The 18,457-nt window shown below is 43.9% G+C and overlaps 1 protein-coding gene across 3 annotated transcripts in view; it reads left to right on the top strand.

The window, feature by feature from the left end:
• The first annotated feature begins 4,356 nt into the window (after window positions 1-4,356).
• The window catches only part of SLC25A21 (solute carrier family 25 member 21), a 611,357-nt gene continuing 597,256 nt past the window's right edge, over window positions 4,357-18,457 (top strand). The window contains exon 1 of one of the 3 annotated variants that reach the window (XM_082275211.1): window positions 4,357-4,402. The gene's annotated coding sequence lies outside the window, so the exon portion shown is untranslated. Of the gene's footprint in view, window positions 4,467-14,759; window positions 14,769-18,457 lie in introns of those variants that run through there. The other 2 variants (XM_082275210.1, XM_082275212.1) reach the window with 2 other exon arrangements.

Genomic DNA, 18,457 nt, shown 5'->3' with positions numbered 1-18,457 from the left:
ATGGTAGGGGAGACCAGAGGTGTTTTACCCAATACAGGTTCTAATGGAAAATGGTAGGGGAGACCAGAGGTGTTTTACCCACTATAGGTTCTAATGGAAAATGGTAGGGGAGACCAGAGGTGTTTTACCCAATACAGGTTCTAATGGAAAATGGTAGGGGAGACCAGAGGTGTTTTACCCAATACAGGTTCTAATGGAAAATGGTAGGGGAGACCAGAGGTGTTTTACCCAATACAGGTTCTAATGGAAAATGGTAGGGGAGACCAGAGGTGTTTTACCCAATACAGGTTCTAATGGAAAATGGTAGGGGAGACCAGAGGTGTTTTACCCACTATAGGTTCTAATGGAAAATGGTAGGGGAGACCAGAGGTGTTTTACCCAATACAGGTTCTAATGGAAAATGGTAGGGGAGACCAGAGGTGTTTTACCCAATACAGGTTCTAATGGAAAATGGTAGGGGAGACCAGAGGTGTTTTACCCAATACAGGTTCTAATGGAAAATGGTAGGGGAGACCAGAGGTGTTTTACCCAATACAGGTTCTAATGGAAAATGGTAGGGGAGACCAGAGGTGTTTTACCCACTATAGGTTCTAATGGAAAATGGTAGGGGAGACCAGAGGGCTTCAAACCCTAACAAAGGATGAAAAGGTGGCCAGGAAACCCAGCATACCTTGGCTGGTACCTTGTATATGCTGCTGATACTATGGCAGCTCAGATAGGAGTGGCTAAACCTTTCTTGGAGATAAAAAAAAAAAAAAAAAGGTGGCTAAACCTTGACAGACAGGATGGCACCAAAACAATGATAAGGATGACAACTAATCAATGGCTGAAGAAGCTTTTACTGATACTGGAAAAATGCAGATGTGTTTTAGAGAGGAAGGACCACCTTATGCCCAGTACACACGATCCGAAAATCGGGCGACGTTCCATCCGTTATTTTTCGTATTCTAGCAGCTCTCAATAATATTCGCTAACGGGAGAGGTTACTCACGATACGAATTTTCTCGGACGATAATTCTTAGCTTCCGGTATGCGTAACCACGCTGTAGCGTGTGAGGGGAAAATGATGTCTACTGCTCATGCGCTGTCTACTGCTCACCATTTTTTTCGGACGAACAACATACTGATAATACGATTATCGTACGATGTGTTATAATATGATCAAAATTTTTATGCTTGCACGACCGGGTAATATCGGGTGAACTGTCGTGATCGCCTCTCGTAAGCTATGTACTAACGATCTGATTATCGTCCGATCCTTTCACAAGCGTTAATTTTCGTCCGATTTTCGGATCGTGTGTACGGGCCATTATTCAGGGCTCTAGATATAGAGAAATGTATATCTATATATTTATATTGATAATATAACAAAAAAAGGTCCTTTATTTCCAGAACAAAATGGCATACCTGGAGTGACGGCATCATTGAATTGTTGAAAAGAAAATACCAGGGTGCAGCTGCTTTTTTTTTTTTAAATCAGAAAAAGATTTTAATGTCCCTGCTTTCTCATGCACAGCTCAGTGTACATTATCGCTGAAAGACAGGGAAAGTATTTATGACAGAGGCAGTAATGGACTCTCATCATAAAACCCACCCGGTCAGTGTTTTTTGTAATTTTTTGTTAAATACCACTTGTTATCGCTTTAGAAACATTATGATATCAGTGTGCTTTCAATTGCTGTGTCTTTGGACAAGTCTTTAAATCCCTCAGTTGCAAGGTCTTGTACACACACACACTTCAGTTTGTAAAGAAGCAGTGTGTACAGCAAACTTTAAGTGTGTATAAGGGCTTCTTTATATCCGCTTTGCTTTCTGAAGAGAAACCCATGTTGGGGTCTCTCTTCAGAAAGCATTTGACAGGTGGTGAGGAATCACTCCTGCGGGAGTGACCTCTTCCTGCACAGGTCAATGAAGATTGTTGCAGCCTGGCCTCCAGAAGAAGCCGGGGAGAAGACGCCAGAAAGGGATGTCAGACAGTCGAAGGAGAAGGAAGTATTATGGAGTTTAGCTCGGCTTTACCGAACCTCACAAAGAGTAACCCTACTGCACGCCAACACTCATTATTGCAGTGCAGTGATAGGAATATGTAGAGCAGCTCCAGGCTCACAGATCACAATGGGAGAGTATACTGAGCTTTTTACTGCTTTGGGGTAGTACAATCTAAGGCTACGTTCACATCTTGGCGTTGCTATTACAGGCGTTTTTATGGGTGCTTTTTCAGGCGTTTTTATGGGTGTTTTTTCAGGTGTTTTTTGTGCAGGCGTTTTAAGATTGAATAGAGACCAATGGAAAACGCCTGTAATCTGCCCAAAAAGAAGCTCGTGTACTTTTTTGAGCATTGGGCGTTTTGCTCCCAGCGTCAAAACGCTCAGATGTGAACAGGGGCCATTGAAATGAATAGGATTTGTCTTGTTGAGCGTTTTGAGAGCTGATCCTAGAGCAGAAATACTCCCCAAAAACGCACCAAAACGCCTAGATGTGAACGGAGCCTCAATTATAATCCTGTGCAGCTTTGCAAATTTCATAAGCTGCCCTCATTGCTCCTATTCATTTTCCAATGTCATTCATATAACTCTTATTATACAGAGATAAATTAGGGGAGATTTACTCAAACTGGAACATTAGGAATCTGCTGCAGCTGTGAATGGTAGCCAATCAGCTTTTAACTTCAAATACAGCGGTAGTAAAGTCTGATTTGTGATTTTTACCTACAGGTAAGGCTGGGTTCACATGTGTGGGAATTGGATGCAGTTTTTCCGCATCCAATTCGCATGACATGCAAGTGTGACCAGCTCTTAATGGATCCAGTTCACACAGGTCTGGGACGGCCATGGCTGGATAGCAGAAGGGTCCTGCGCATGTTTGGGTCTCGTTCAGGTGCGAATTCAAGCGAAAATTGGGACCTGAATAGCACCTAAACCATTGAACAGATACGGACCCCAGGCACGAACCCGCAGCCGCACATTTGTGAACCCGACCTAAGCCTACAGGATATACCTGTAGGTAAAATGATTATCTCCTAAATGTGCACCATTTAGGAGATATTCACCCTGGATGCAGCCGGTGACGTCAATGGCGCATCCGATCTGAAGGTCCCGCATACGGTGCCGGACCTTCAGAGCTGAGTGTCACACGTGGGAGTGACGTCATCGCGGCTCTGGCCACTCATACAGCCAGAGCCCGCAAACCTGGAGAAAAGACTAGGGCACAATGAAAGCCAACTCAATGGTGACAGCGCACCGCTGGGAAGGGCTCCTTTTTAGGGTATTTCATAATGTGTTAGTATGTGATGCATACTAGCACATTATGCAATTGCCTTACAGTTTTTTTTTTTTTTTTTTTTTTTTTTTTAACTGTAGTGGTTTACAGCCATTATAAGCTTTGACAATAAAACCTGGAAGCTGATTGGCTTCTATGCAGAGCTGCACCAGATTTTACAATCTCCAGGTTTAGTAAATCCTCCCCATTGTGTTGTGTTTTCTCTGAGGCCAAGGACACTTGAGGATGAAAACTCATAGGAAGGAAATGCAATGTGTGACCTTACTCCTGATTGTGTAATTGTGCTCATTATTACAGATCGATCAACCTGGAACACAGATGGAGGAACATCAGGGCCAGGATGAGAGAGAGGGGCAGCTGCCCCCGGCACAGTGTTCTCATGGTGGGGGAGGGTGTCTCTCATCACATGTGTACTATGCCTATAATTTTGCCTCTAGCCAGAGAATGGCAAAGCAGAGGTATGGAGGATAAGGTCCCCATGGTGACTGCACACTTCCAGGTACACATAAAGCCTGATTGGCTGGCCTGGAGCCGCACTGTGACATAGAGATGAAGACGGCGGCGGTGAGGAGAGCCATCCCAGTTGCAGAATGTGATTGGACGCACGCTGACTGACGTGTAATGAAGTGTTACAGGTTGGCATCTTTGCTGTGGGCACCGGATGACCTGTCCTGGCACTGTGCAGTACAGAGGAGTAGATGAACACAGCTTCTGCCATCAATGGATATCACAATTATCAACTATATGCCAGACATAGGAAGAGAACACACATCCTACCCATAATTCTCTGTTCTATAACACTTATTAGATGAGAGAACAAACACACACAGACAAGTACACTCCACAATCATACAACTCAACTTTCTAGTCTTACCTCCTTACACCGGTCCAAAAGCTTTACCACTGCGCATGCGCAGAGCCTCCGTTACCGTGACAACACATTGCTACCCAATCCGAAGCTGCAGACATTCCACGTGACGCCGCAAGCTCATTCATAACTCATGAGGCGCAATGTAGATCATGTGGCTAATGACATCAGCAAGAGGCGTGTCTGTGTGATGTTATTGGCTGCAAGAACGAGGCTTGGAACTCACAGCAAGGGACTAGGCCAATCACAAATCAGGTAGGGGAAATGCATTTTGTAGCCCCGCTGTGGACCAACAGGAGCCAATGAGCCCTTTGTTGATGTATGTATAGGGCGCGGGTAGGTGGTAGGAGTAGTGCGGGGAGAGGTCGGTGCTGGGTGTATGTAGTTGGGGAGGTACAGAGGATTCTCTGGGTGACATGGGCACCATGTGCGGCAATGAGCAGTCATGTGATGTGTGGAGGGGGAGCTCAGTGTAGTGATCAGTCCCATATACTACACATACATAACACCGGCGGCTTGTAGCTGGAGATGCCATCGCTGTGTCACTGGTGACATCTAAAGGCAAAACTTTTTCTTTTAGTTTTGTGGAGAAGAATGAAATCTCTGTCAGGTTTTATTGCTGTCTGTGTCCCCATTAGGGAGAGTCACCCTCTCTGATTGTCCTGTTTACAGTTCTAGAAAGTGTAAATATTTTCCTGGTGTCTCCATGGCAGCATACATATGGTTGGTTGCTCCACCCACAAACAACCCACAGGACCCCTTTAACTCTTATAAAGAAAGAGCTGCCCCCCCCCCCCCCACGCCATTCTTTCTGTCCTCAAGCCTGCAGGATCACAGGGATCAGCCCTTACCTCACCACCATGTTGGTGTAATCATTACGGGTTCATGCTCCCCTGTAGTATGGAGTCTTAGGCCGCTAATTTTTCTAATAAGTATGGGAGCCTGTTTTTTCTTTTTTTAAGGCAGGGGGATTCACAGCGGTTAAATCTGCCCCCTCACCCTCTTCCCAGGAGGTCCCCTCATTTCTGGGGACCATCCTACTGGTGGATGGATCAGGATGGACAAGGAGCTCTTGTCCAGGAAATGCATTAACAATGAGTGGTCTCTTGATGATGGGGTGTTCCAGTGAATCGGTCATCAGTGGAGCAATCCTCAGTTTGACCTATTTGCATCCCCACTGAGATGTCCTTTTATGAAACCGAGATGAGCAGTGATCCTGCTGATCACAGCTCATTTCCCATCTTTATTGGTTTATGAAACCGAGATGGTCGGGGGAGAACATGTTCTCCGCTGATCATCTCTACACATGGGAATCTGTCATTGACTGACACAGAAAGGGCCAGTGTATGAAGCTGGGATCTCTGCACTTCACTGGTGATCTGTGCCAGAATTCACATCCTCAGATTCACCAACCCAGAGGTGGTGAATCGGGGAGAGAAGACAGAATCGGGGGAGAACTAAGGGGGAAGATTATTGACTTCCTTCTTCCTCGTTCAGACCCCCCAACACAGTAATCATGTCCCCCTGCCATATTTATGTGCGTATATATATATATATTTAATGTTTGTGTGTGTATATATATATATATATATATATATATATATATATATATATATATATATATAAAATGTATGTGTGTGTATGCAGTATATACATATTTTTATGTAAGGGGACTTAGTGGGGGGTCGAACGCACGTGTACTCAGCAGTGACAATCACTGCTTAATAAACGTACACCAGTTATGGTAATCTCGCTTTGTCTCACGAGATTACAGGCGGCCCATTCACTTCCACACAGATCTTCTCCTCTGATCACCCTGTGAGAACTGAAGTTCACTGCTTCATAAAAAGGGTGCCAGAGGTGATAATTATCCTCGGAGAACTGCCGAGAAGTGAAGTGAGAAAAAAATTCACAGTTTCATAAACGTACACCTGAACGCAAAGACACCTGGGTTTATCACAAGATGCCCTGCCCTGAAGTCAGGGAGTAGATGCCTTAGTCCAACCTTGGTCCTTCCAAGTGGGGTACGCGTTCCCTCCAACCCCACCGATTCTGAGATTCCTTCAGCGCCTAACTGAGGAGGAAGTGACCATCCTGGCGGTGATTCCCTATTGGCCGAGGAGGCCTTGTTTCACGCTCTTGACCCTTGTGTCTCTTGGCGACCCATTCATTCTCCCGAAGTTGCACAATCTTCTGTCTCAGGGGGACTTCACCTACCCACATCCACAGATCTTGGATTTAAGGGTTTGGAAGTTGAGTGGAAAAGGCTGGAGGAATTAGGATGTTCTTCACAAGTAGTGCAGACACTACTCCAAGCCAGAAAGCCATCCACTAATCGCTCATACAATAGAATTTGGCAGAAAGTTTCAGAGTTTGCAGAGGCCAGCCAGTTTAACCCGTAGAGGCCAGGTGTCCAGGACATTCTCTTGTTTCTGCAGAAGGGTTTAGATTTCGGTTTGGGGCTTCGTACCCTCAAAGTACAAGTCTCAGCCTTATCAGCACTGACAGACACCAGATGGGCCTTGAACCCACTGATAGAGAGAAGGCAGTCCTGAGACTAAGACCACCTAGGAAAACGCTATACCCGAAGAGGGATTTACCTTTGGTGTTGAATTTTCTGGCAGCACCTCTATTTGCTCCTATTGAAGATTGTACTCAGAGTTTTTTTTTTTGTTTGTTTTAATCCACCCTGTGTGGGGACAGCCAAAAATTTTAGATTTTCCCTTACTTTCGCTCTTGGTGATAATGGTAAACAGGACAAATATAAAAGGTGAATCTCCCTAATAGGGAAAGAGGCACACAATGAAAACCTGACAAGTGTTGTAATCCCTCTCCACACTATCCAATATTAATAGGAAAAAAAAAAAAAAGTTTTGCCTTTTAGTTTTCTTTACTGGCCCTGTAAGAAATAATTTCTTACTGCCTTCTGCCTCCTTTTTAACTTCTATGAGTTCCTGAACCCTCCATTTCCCTTTATCCTCTCACTTCCATTTGTATGGAACATGCATGGTCACTGAAGTCATGCACACTACAAATCTCATAGTCCTATAGTCCATAAGTCCTTCTCGGGAGTGAGCTGGAGAGTTTGGCTATGTTCCTACATACAGTGCAGGGCTTGATCTTGCCTTAGTGATTTTGGGGTGCAGTAAAACATATCAGGGGGGCAGAGAATGCAAAGTCAGCAGGGCAGTGTATTGGAGTCAGTAGAGCAGTGTACAGGGGTCAACAGGGCAGAAAATAGGGTTAGCAGTTTGTAGGGCAGTGTACAAGGGTTAACAGGATAGGGGTCAGCAGGGCAGTGTACTGGGGATCAGCGGAGCAGGGGAGGAGAGGTCAGCAGGGGAGTATACAAGAGCCAGTAGGGTATAGTACAGGCGGTTAGCAGGGCACAGGACAGTGGTCATAAGGTCAGTGTACAGGGGTCAGCAGAGAAGAGGATCAGGTTTACTGGTGGCAGAACATAGCTGAGATTGGATTCCCTTACAGATACAACCTCAATCTGCACAGTGTGTAGCTGGCTACTGTAGCTGCACTGCCATTCCAATCTGGGAATTTCACAGGTCAGAACTGTAACATAGCAGTCAGCTATACACTATGCACACTGAGAGTCTGTTTCTGTAAGGGAATAATATTTCAGCTATGTGGTGTGTGGGGAGGAGAAGATCGTTTGAGTGCCCTGTGTGAAGTGCGGGCAGTACCAGGACACTGTAATCTAGCAGCGAAGATAGAAACTTGTGCACCCCACAAGTGTGAGCATCCTGTCTCAGCATAAATCCCTTCCCATCAAAGAAAAAAAATAAAAATAAATCACTTTTCAGCACATTTCCCTCTAAGCATAATTTTGTCTGCAAGTCAAAATGCTTCCCAAAACAAAAATGCAAAAATTCCTCTTCCCGAGTTCAAATCCCCTTCCTCCCAGCACAAATGTTTGCCTGCTGATCCCACCTCCTAGCACAAATCTCTGTCACCCAAAAAATCACCCTTCTTAGCACACATCCTCTTTCTTCTCAAATTTCCCTTCCTAGCACCAATCCCCCTCCTAGCACAAATCCCCTCCTGTTAGCCTAACTTCCCCTACCCCCTCCTGGCACACAATCTCCCCAATCACATCTCCCAGCATAATTTCTCTTCTTCCAATCCCCCTTCCTAGGACAAAATCCCCCAAGTTAAACATAATCACCAATCACGTTTAACTTCCGTAAAACTAAGAGGGGTATATGCTAATGCCAGGATCCTAGCTAATAAAATAGATGAGTTGGAAATGTTAGTACATGAGGATTACATTGACCTTGTGGGAATAACGGAGACTTGGTTCGACCCCTCACATGAGTGGCTGGCCAATATCCAAGGGTATTTGGTATACCGGAAGGACAGGGTAGGAAAAAGAGGGGGAGGGGTATGTAAACATTGTAAAGGTGATAGAGAGGAGTGACATTACGGAAGGGATGAGCATGGATTTAGAATCTGTGTGGGTAGAACTCCATAGGGAAGGAGAAAAGGGAAAAGTAATTGTGGGGGTTTGCTATAGGCCACCTAAACAAGGGGAGGAGGTAGAGCTGGAATTTTTAGCACTGTTGGGTAAAGTGGCAAAACTGGGATCAGTCATCATATTGGGGGACTTCAATTATCCCGACATTGACTGGGAACAGGGGACTACACACTCACAGAAGGCCTGTCTATTCACGGAAACCTTACAGGATAATTACATGTCACAGTTGGTGGACTCTCCGACTAGAGAAAACGCAGTCCTGGATCTATTGATCACTAATGACCCAGACATAATCTCGGAGGTAGGAGTCCAGGGCTACCTGGGGTCTAGCGATCACAGGATGATTTAGTGTAAATACCAATATAACAAAGCAAGTGGGGAACATAAGAACCTTAAACTTCAGAAGGGCAAACTTTCCAAAATTGTACTCATTGATGGAAAGGATAAACTGGGACCAAACCTTGGGATCACTGACCATAGGGGAAAAATGGGAATGCTTTAGGAACATATTAAGCAAATGCATCTTGCAGTGCATTCCTATGGGAAATAAATTTAGAAGAGACAAAGCCAGACCTGGCTGGCTAAACTGTAGCATTAAAAACTTATAAGGGGAAAAAAATTGGCCTTCAAGAAATATAAATCAGAGGGCACAGTATCGGCTTTCAAGCAATACAAGGAGGCAAATAAGAAAAGTAAACACGAAATCAAGATGGCTAAAATCAACTTTGAGAGACAAATAGCGGAGGATAGTAAAAAGAACCCTAAGAAATTCTTTAAATATATCAACCGCAAAAAATCTAGGGCTGAGCATATTGCACACATAATTAACGATGATGGGAGGATGGTTACAGAGGACACTGAAAAAGCAACCGTGCTGAATGCTTTTTTCTCGTCAGTCTTTACACAGGAAATGGAGGGGTACACTGACCATGACTGTATGGTTAGTAGAAATACACAGGACTTGCCACTATGGCTTACAGAGGGTGAAATCAGGGAAAGGCTGGATAAACTTAACACAAACAAATCACCAGGCCCGGATGGCGTACATCCGAGAGTACTCAAGGAACTCAGTAAGATTATATCTAGACCACTGTTCTGATCTTTGCTGACAGTATTAGGACAGGAAATGTACCAGGGGATTGGAAGAAAGCTAACGTGATTCCGATATTCAAAAAGGGGCAGAGGCATATCCCGGGAAATTATAGGCCTGTCAGTTTGACATCAATAGTATGTAAACTTCTGGAGGGGATGATAAGGGACTATATCGTAGAGTTTGTTAAAGACAACAACATCATCAGCAGTAATCAGCACGGGTTTACAAATGGGCGTTCTTGTCAAACCAATCTCCTAACATTCTACGAGGAGGTGAGCTGTGAGCTAGATAGGGGCAGACCAGTGGATGGGGTGTACTTGGATTTCGCTAAGGCGTTTTGATACAGTTCCCCACAAGCGCTTACTTTATAAAATAAGGTCTGCAGGTATCGACAGCAGGGTTTGCTCTTGGATACAGAACTGGCTAAAAGGGCGTGTCCAAAGGGTGGTAATAAACAGCGCATACTCAGACTGGTCTGAGGTTGTAAGCGGGGTGCCCCAGGGCTCAGTCCTGGGACCAACCTTGTTCAATTTATTCATAAACAGCATTGAGGTCGGGATCAGTAGTTCGTTATCAGTTTTTGCAGATGACACAAAATTGGCCAGGGCAATAACTGCACAGCATGAAGCAGATATCCTACAGAATGACCTGGACAAAATAACGGAGTGGGCAACGACATGGCAAATGAGGTTTAATGTGGAGAAGTGTAAGGTTTTGCACTTGGGGACTAAAAACATAAAAGCACAATACACGTTCGGAGGAGAACCCTTGGGGGAATCAAAAATGGAGAAGGATCTGGGAGTCTTGGTTGATGATAGATTAGGCAATAGCATGCAATGTCAAGCGGCAGCTGCCAAAGCCAGCAGAATATTAGCATGCATAAAGAAAGGGATGTATTCCAGAGATAAGACTATAATCCTTCCACTTTATAAAACTCTGGTCCGACCGCATCTGGAGTATTCTGTCCAGTTCTGGTCGCCAGTCCTCAGGAGGGATGTGTTGGAGCTGGAGAGAGTCCAGAGAAGGGCAACTAAACTGATTAGGGGATTGGAGGACCTTAATTATGAAGAGCGTCTGAAAATCGCTTGATTTATTCTCCCTGGAGAAGAGACGCCTGAGGGGGGACATGATAGCAATTTATAAATATCTCAATGGGGATCTCAGCTTAGAAAAAAAGCTGTTCATTCGAAGGGATTGCATGAGGACAAGAGGGCATACAATGCGATTAGAGGAGAAGCGTTTTAACCTCAGGCAACGTGGGGGGTTCTTTACTGTTAGGGCTACAAGATTGTGGAATTCTCTACCACAAGAGGTGGTCTCTGCGGGAAGTATGGTGGCTTTCAAAAGACTCTTAGACGTACATCTCAAGGATCAGGACATTCAGGGCTATGTGAGATGATTACAGCCACACACACCTACACAGGTTGAACTGGATGGACTATTGTCTTTATTCAACCTCACCTACTATGTAACTAAGTCCCTCCTCCTAGCACAATCTCCTCCAAATCCCCCCTCCCTACAGAAATCATTGCCCCCCAATCCCGCCTCCCAGCTCGAATCTCACCTAAGTTCCCTCCCTCCTAGCACAAATTTCCTTTACCCAAAAAAAAATCACTGTGCTTTTTCTTCTCAAATTTTCCATCCTACCACAAATCCCCCCCCCCATCTCCCCTCCTAGCACAAATCCTCCCAGTCCCCCTCATTAGCCAAACTTCCCCCACCCCACCCTGAAACAAAATCCCCCCCATCCCTCCTCCCAGCATTCTCCCCCTCCAATCCCCCTTCCTAGGACAATTTCCCTCAAATCCCTCCTCCTAGCATAACCCCCTCCAAATGACCTTCCCCACACAAGTCCCTCCTCCACACATACCAGCACAAAAATTCCTCCAACCCCTCTAGCACATATCCCCCCTCAATCCCCATTACCCTTCCCAGCACAAACAGCCCCTCATCTCCCCTCTTACACAAACTATTGTTTTCTCTCCCCCCACCCTTTATTGTGTAAACTTTTCCACATTAAGTACAATTTGCCGGTAAGCCCCCCCCCCTCCCACAGGGGGAAAACCCCTACAGAGCTGGGTGAGGTGCAGGCTGTGCTGTGCTCTCTCCTCCTGTCAGAACAGCACTCCTCCATGCGGCAGATGACATAGGTTCCCTCCTACATTGGGCTGTACACACAGTTTGATTACCCGCCTCACCTGCCCTGCTGCTGGAAGATGAGCAGTCCTTGCAGGAGATAGGGGGCAGGTAATCAAACTGTTTGTACAGCCCAATGTAGGACCAATCCTGTAGCATCAACTGCATGGAGGAGCTCTGTTTTGACAGGAGGGGAGAGCACAGCCCGCACCTCCTCCTGGCTCTCTCCTCTTTGCCACTTTTCTTTTCTGGACTTCACTGCCCCAGGCTGCCCTCCCCTGTCCTCAGTCCTAAGTATAGAGATGAGGGGGGGAGCTCAGCAGCCAGGCAAAACATCCACTGGAGGGCTTACCTGGGAGGCACAACTGAAATTGCAACCCCCTAGATCCAGCCATGATACAGTGGGACCATTGGGAAGGAATGTACCCACCCTCTAACAGAAAATAAGATCACAGTAGGGATGGGCTCAGGCGTGTTCGGATCGTAGTCTCAACCCACCTTAGCAATCCTGCCAGGAAGCCGTCGCTGCACACCACCAATCGTGAGCAGCGTGTGTATGTGCAGCTGCGGTATGGGTAATGCCATGCTGTCTATGATTGGCGGTGTGCAGTGATGGCTTCCTGGTGGGATTCATCAGGTGGGTTGGGACTACGATCACACCTGAGACCATCCTTAGATCACAGCTGCAAAAACAAAGGGATTTGGAGGAGGCTGAATGCAGTAGAGGGGACTTTGCTAAATTGAGAGTATAAATTTGAATAGATTATTATTATTATTATTTTTTAAACCAGAGTTTAGTGTCACTTTAATCAATCTGTTTAATCATCAGTTGTCTAACTCATATGCAGATATTCATTTAATCAATAGCAGTGAATGCTAAAACTTCTCCAAGGTTATTTGACTTACTAATGTCAAAATTTGTTAAAATACCACTAAATCGATCAAACTGAGGTTCTGTTATTCTTATTCAAGGTGATTGTTTCAGTCGCATAGAATGATCAATTGAATGATATTGGTACATGTATGGTGAGCTTAATTCTAATCTTAAAAAAAATCCTCAGTTACAGTCAGGTCCATAAATATTGGGACATTGACACAATTCTAATCTATTTGGCTCTATACACCACCACAATGGATTTGAAATGAAACAAACAAGATGTGCTTAAACTGCAGACTTTCAGCTTTAATTTGAGGGTATTTACATCCAAATCAGGTGAACAGTGTAGGAATTACAACTGTTTGTATATGTGCCTCCCACTGTTTAAGGAACCAAAAGTAATGGGACAGATTAACAATCATAAATCAAACTTTCACTTTTTAATACTTGGTTGCAAATCCTTTGCAGTCAATTACAGCCTGAAGTCTGGAAGGCATAGACATCACCAGACGCTGGGTTTCATCCCTGGTGATGCTCTGCCAGGCCTCTACTGCAACTGTCTTCAGTTTCTGCTTGTTCTTGGGGCATTTTCCCTTCAGTTATGTCTTCAGCAAGTGAAATGCATGCTCAATCAGATTCAGGTCAGGTGATTGACTTGGCCATTGCATAACATTCCAATTCTTTCCCTTAAAAAGGTCTTATTAGTATGCTTTGGGTCATTGTCCATCTGCACTGTGAAGCGCCGTCCAATGAGTTCTGAAGCATTTGGCTGAATATGAGCAGATAATATTGCCTGAAACACTTCAGAATTCATCCTGCTGCTTTTGTCAGCAGTCACATCATCAATAAATACAAGAGAACCAGTTCCATTGGCAGCCATACATGCCCACGCCATGACACTACCACCATCATGCTTCACTGATGAGGTGGTATGCTTTGGATCATGAGCAGTTCCTTTCCTTCTCCATACTCTTCTCTTCCCATCACTCTGATACAAGTTGATCTTGGTCTCATCTGTCCATAGGATGTTGTTCCAGAACTGTGATGGCTTTTTTAGATGTTGTTTGGCAAACTCTAATCTGGCCTTCCTGTTTTTGAGGCTCACCAATGGTTTACATCTTGTGGTGAACCCTCTGTATTCACTCTGGTGAAGTCTTCTCTTGATTGTTGACTTTGACACACATACACCTACCTCCTGGAGAGTGTTCTTGATCTGGCCAACTGTTGTGAAGGGTGTTTTCTTCACCAGGGAAAAAATTCTTTGGTCATCCACCACAGTTGTTTTCTGTGGTCTTCCGGGTCTTTTGGTGTTGCTGAGCTCACCGATGTGTTCTTTTTTTTTTTAAGGATGTTCCAAACAGTTGATTTGGCCACACCTAATGTTTTTGCTATCTCTCTGATGGGTTTGTTTTGTTTTTTCAGCCTAATGATGGCTTGCTTCACTGATAGTGACAGCTCTTTGGATCTCATATTGAGAGTTGACAGCAACAGATTCCAAATGCACACTTGAAATGAACTCTGAACCTTTTATCTGCTCCTTGTAAATGGGATAATGGTGGAATAACACACACCTGGCAATGGAAGAGCTGAGCAGCCAATTGTCTCATTACTTTTGGTCCCTTAAAAAGTGGGAGGCACATATACAAACTGTTGTAATTCCTACACCTTTCACCTGATTTGGATGTAAATACCCTCAAATTAAAGCTGAAAGTCTGCAGTTAAAGCACATCTTGTTTGTTTCATTTCAAATCCATTGTGGTGGTGTATAGAGCCAAAAAGATTCGAATTGTGTTGATGTCCCAATATTTTTGGACCTGACTGTATATGTGCCATAGACAATAGTGCTGGATGTGCACAATACCAAGCAATGGTGTCTGATCATACTCTATATTACTGTATGTGTGGGTGGTAGGGGGAGGTATGGGAATGATTCTGGATCTAGGTTATAATTTAACAGACATTGCAGAGTACAGAGCTGTGTACACTCCTGGAATACTCTGTCGTTGTCTGCCCAGGAGGAGAGCTGGTAATACAAAGCCCTCTGTACATGTCTTAGGCTGCATGCACACCTGAGTGTCATTTTAAAAAATGCACAACACACTTGCGGTGCCATTATTTTCTAATAGCACACCAAACGCGGGTAGCAGTCCCACATTTTGTCGCATGATGTGATACAATTGCTACAAAGTCCATGGATTTTGTCCTGTTAGTGTCATGATTTTGTGTTTTTCATCTTGTTCCATCTACTTCATACATGTGTTGGGAAGTGTTCAGGACGCGGCGATGACTATTATTTTTACATACAGTTACTTGATTGCTAGCAGACAGTTTGGAGTTTAAAGACTCGTTCACACCAGCCCCAAAGGGCAGCTCTCATGTTGTGTTTTTCAAACATGCATTTATGCACGTTTACAGACGGTTAAAGTGTAACTCCACTTTTGTTGAGAAAAAAACATTCCCCTCTGGGTGATCTCTGTACATTGCAAGGATTATAACAAACGTTGTTGCAGATTTTTACCTTTTGTTATTCTGAATAAATCATTGTTTGTTCCTCTGTGCTGAGTAGGTCTAATGGGAGTGGTTTCATAATTTTTTATCCGCTGTGGCAGCTGCAGGGCTCTAATAAGGAAAGCTGTTGGGCCTGCATCTCTTTAGATGTGTTCCTATTGGGAGTATCTCACCAAAAATGACATTTTTGTTGCAGGGGATGCCAGAAATCTGACTTGTATCTTAGGCTGGCCATACATTATACAATTTTCTGTACATTTACCTTCAACTATGTATTACAAAGGCCTGCCTAATAGGATACAATTGAAAGTGTTGTTTAGTTTTGACCTTATATTATATGGTTTTTGGTAAATCTAACAGAAAATTGTACAAGAAAATTGAACATATACATGTTCAATTTTCTTCTACAGTTTTCCTTTAGATTTACCGTAAACTATGTAGTGCAAGGGCCTGCCTAGTTGGATACAACTGAAAGTTGTTTAGTTTGTTTGACCTCATATTGTATGGTTTTTGGTAAATCTAAGGGAAATTGTACAAGAAGATTGAACATTTATGGCTAGCCTAAGGCAAACATCTGGGAAAATTGGTGAGCCAATCACACAAGCAGGAAATGATGTTTCTGGGGTGTGGTCAGCACACATTCTGTGTACAGAACACCTCCAGGTAGCCATATTGTATTGCTTTTTCAGAAAATTACAACAGCTGCGGATTGAAAAGGAAAGGTAATTTTTTATAACATTCAATTACAATATGATTTGTGTTGCAATTGTATACACTATTGTTTTTTCCTTAATTGCTGATTTTTTTGCCCCAGGAAACTGGAGTTACCCTTTAAGTATAAACTTTCTATTTGCTAGATTTTTCATTAATTCTAACCACTAGAATAAATTGACATGCATCAGCTTGCATTTATACACATTAGGCAGGTTTATGTGCGTTCACACAAAAATTGTGCTCTTAAGCTCCTCTCCAAATACAGCTGTGTGGCATTTTCAATTTTAACGCAGAACTTTCCCTAACCCATCTAAAAAAAATAAAAAAATAATAATTTCCTCCCCTGCCTACCTGATGTGTTGCTCTGCACAGGAAGGATACTCACCCACCCAGTGGATCCAGCATTGTACTGCTGCGATCCCCTTCACTGTAGCCAGCATTCGGGTCCCCCGCCACCATCTTATTCCAAGATGTCATCGGGAGGAGTACCTCCTCCTTCTACTTTAGTGAATGGATACTTCTGACGCCTCTCGGGATATCAACGTCACATTTCCTGAGAGGCACCAGGGAGCGCTGACGTCATTCGTCTAGGCCAGTGATGGTGAACCTTGGCATCCCAGATGTTTTGGAACTACATTTCCCATGGTGCTCAACTGCACTGCATAGGGCATGAGCATTATGGGAAATGTAGTTCCAAAACATCTGGGGTACCAAGGTTCACCATCACTGGTCTAGGCGAATGACAGAAGAGGGGTCGGGAAGATATTAGTCTTCATGAAAAAAATAAACAAAATGCGTAAGAAAAAGGAAACTCGTGAAGAAGGGCAAAGTTCCGATTTAACCCTCAAAAGTTGCATAAAAGTCGTACCGGAAATGTTTTACATGCAACAGTGGGTCCAACTTTGCAGAGGGACAAGTCACATCCAAGTTGCACCCATCCAAAGTTTCACTCCAAAGTTGAATACTTTTTAGTCATACAAGTGTGAATAGAGCCTAAATCCAAACTTTCTGCATTAATGGAAGGGTCATATGGTACAGTGCTCTACTACTGCTTTGACTGCATAAACCTACATTAACCCTTTGTGTCCAGAAGTTTGCATGCCAACAGACCAACATTCTTGCAGGAGGAGGCAATTTTTACGTTGGCGTTAAGCTCACCACTGAGCTGCATTTAAATGCTTGTTTGGCTCGGGAGGGGGGGGGGGGGAGTATAAATCCTTACCCTATTCCTTGCTCCCTTGGAATCTGGTGCTCTTTCATTTCCAGCGCTCCAGGTTGTGGGTGGGCCCCTAGCATCCTCCCAAAAAATACAGGACTGCATTGTACATGATGAAGCTGAAAAGCTGCAATCCTCTAGCCAGCAAAGTAAAGCAACTTTGGAGGACTGATTGCATGAGAAGGAGGAAGCCTGCAAAAGGGAGGAATACGGTAAATACATGTACCCCCCTCATCCTATCTAGCCAAACAAGGATGTATCCCATGAAGTGTTTGCAGGGACCCCACTTCATGGGTACATTTGAAAAGCAGCCTGGAGTTGGGCTTTAAGTCCCCTTTCACACTTTTTCGACTTGGGACTGCAAAGTGGCATGAAGTTGTAGTCCATAATTTCCAATGAGTACTATTCATATCTGTGCGACTTCAAAGTAGTCCCTGCACTACTTTGGTCTGACTTTGATGCGTTTTGAGGTCCATAGCCCTCAAGATTACACAGACATTGCTTCAAATCCAGTCAAAATCGCGGCAAAAAATTGTGACAAAATTGCACGACTTTTGGGTGTGAAAGGAGTCTAAAAGGAGTATTGTGGTCCTGATGATTATAAGCATCATGAGCAGAGCCCTTCTATTCCTTCTGTGTTGTAGTTGTCTGTCTCCCTTTATATTGTAAAGCACTGCACAAACTGATGGAACTGTAAAAAAATACTGTATGAAAAATGCCAATGAGGGGATTAAAGCCGAATTAAAGACAATCCTTTATTTACATTTGGTGTAGAGTAAAGGAAGGGTTAAAACCTCCATTTTTTTTTTTTCCAGCTATGTCTCATTGAGAATTCCCTTTATTTCCTGTCCCATAGCCAAAACAGGAAGTGAGAGGAAATTTCTCCAAAGTGAGGGAATCAATGGGTTACTGGATCTAGTGCCCCCATTGGGAAGGTTTCTATTTTATTCCTGTTCTGGTGACAACCCAAAGTTTGGGGATTTTCTTTCACTTTCAGTGATAGCGGTAAACAGGACAGATAGAGAGGATAAAATGTTTTTTTCTAGGCAAAGCCATTTTTTACAGAGTGGTCTGAGACCCTATGTCAAGTGTTTTTTTTTTGTCTAATTATTCCACTATTTGTACTGGTGAGTGACAGAGAAAGTGAAGGGAAAACCAAAATGTTTCAGTTTACAGAGGTAAGAGGATGTCTTTCAATGAGGACATCTGTTTTAGGAACAGTTGTCTTAGAGGGGAATTCCCCTCACTTTGGAAGATTTCTTATGACTCCCTGTTTA

This window comes from Pelophylax lessonae, assembly GCF_965119305.1.
Source record: "Pelophylax lessonae genome assembly, chromosome: 13".
Taxonomy (NCBI): Eukaryota; Metazoa; Chordata; class Amphibia; order Anura; family Ranidae; genus Pelophylax; species Pelophylax lessonae.
This window is presented reverse-complemented; position numbering and strand designations above follow the sequence as displayed.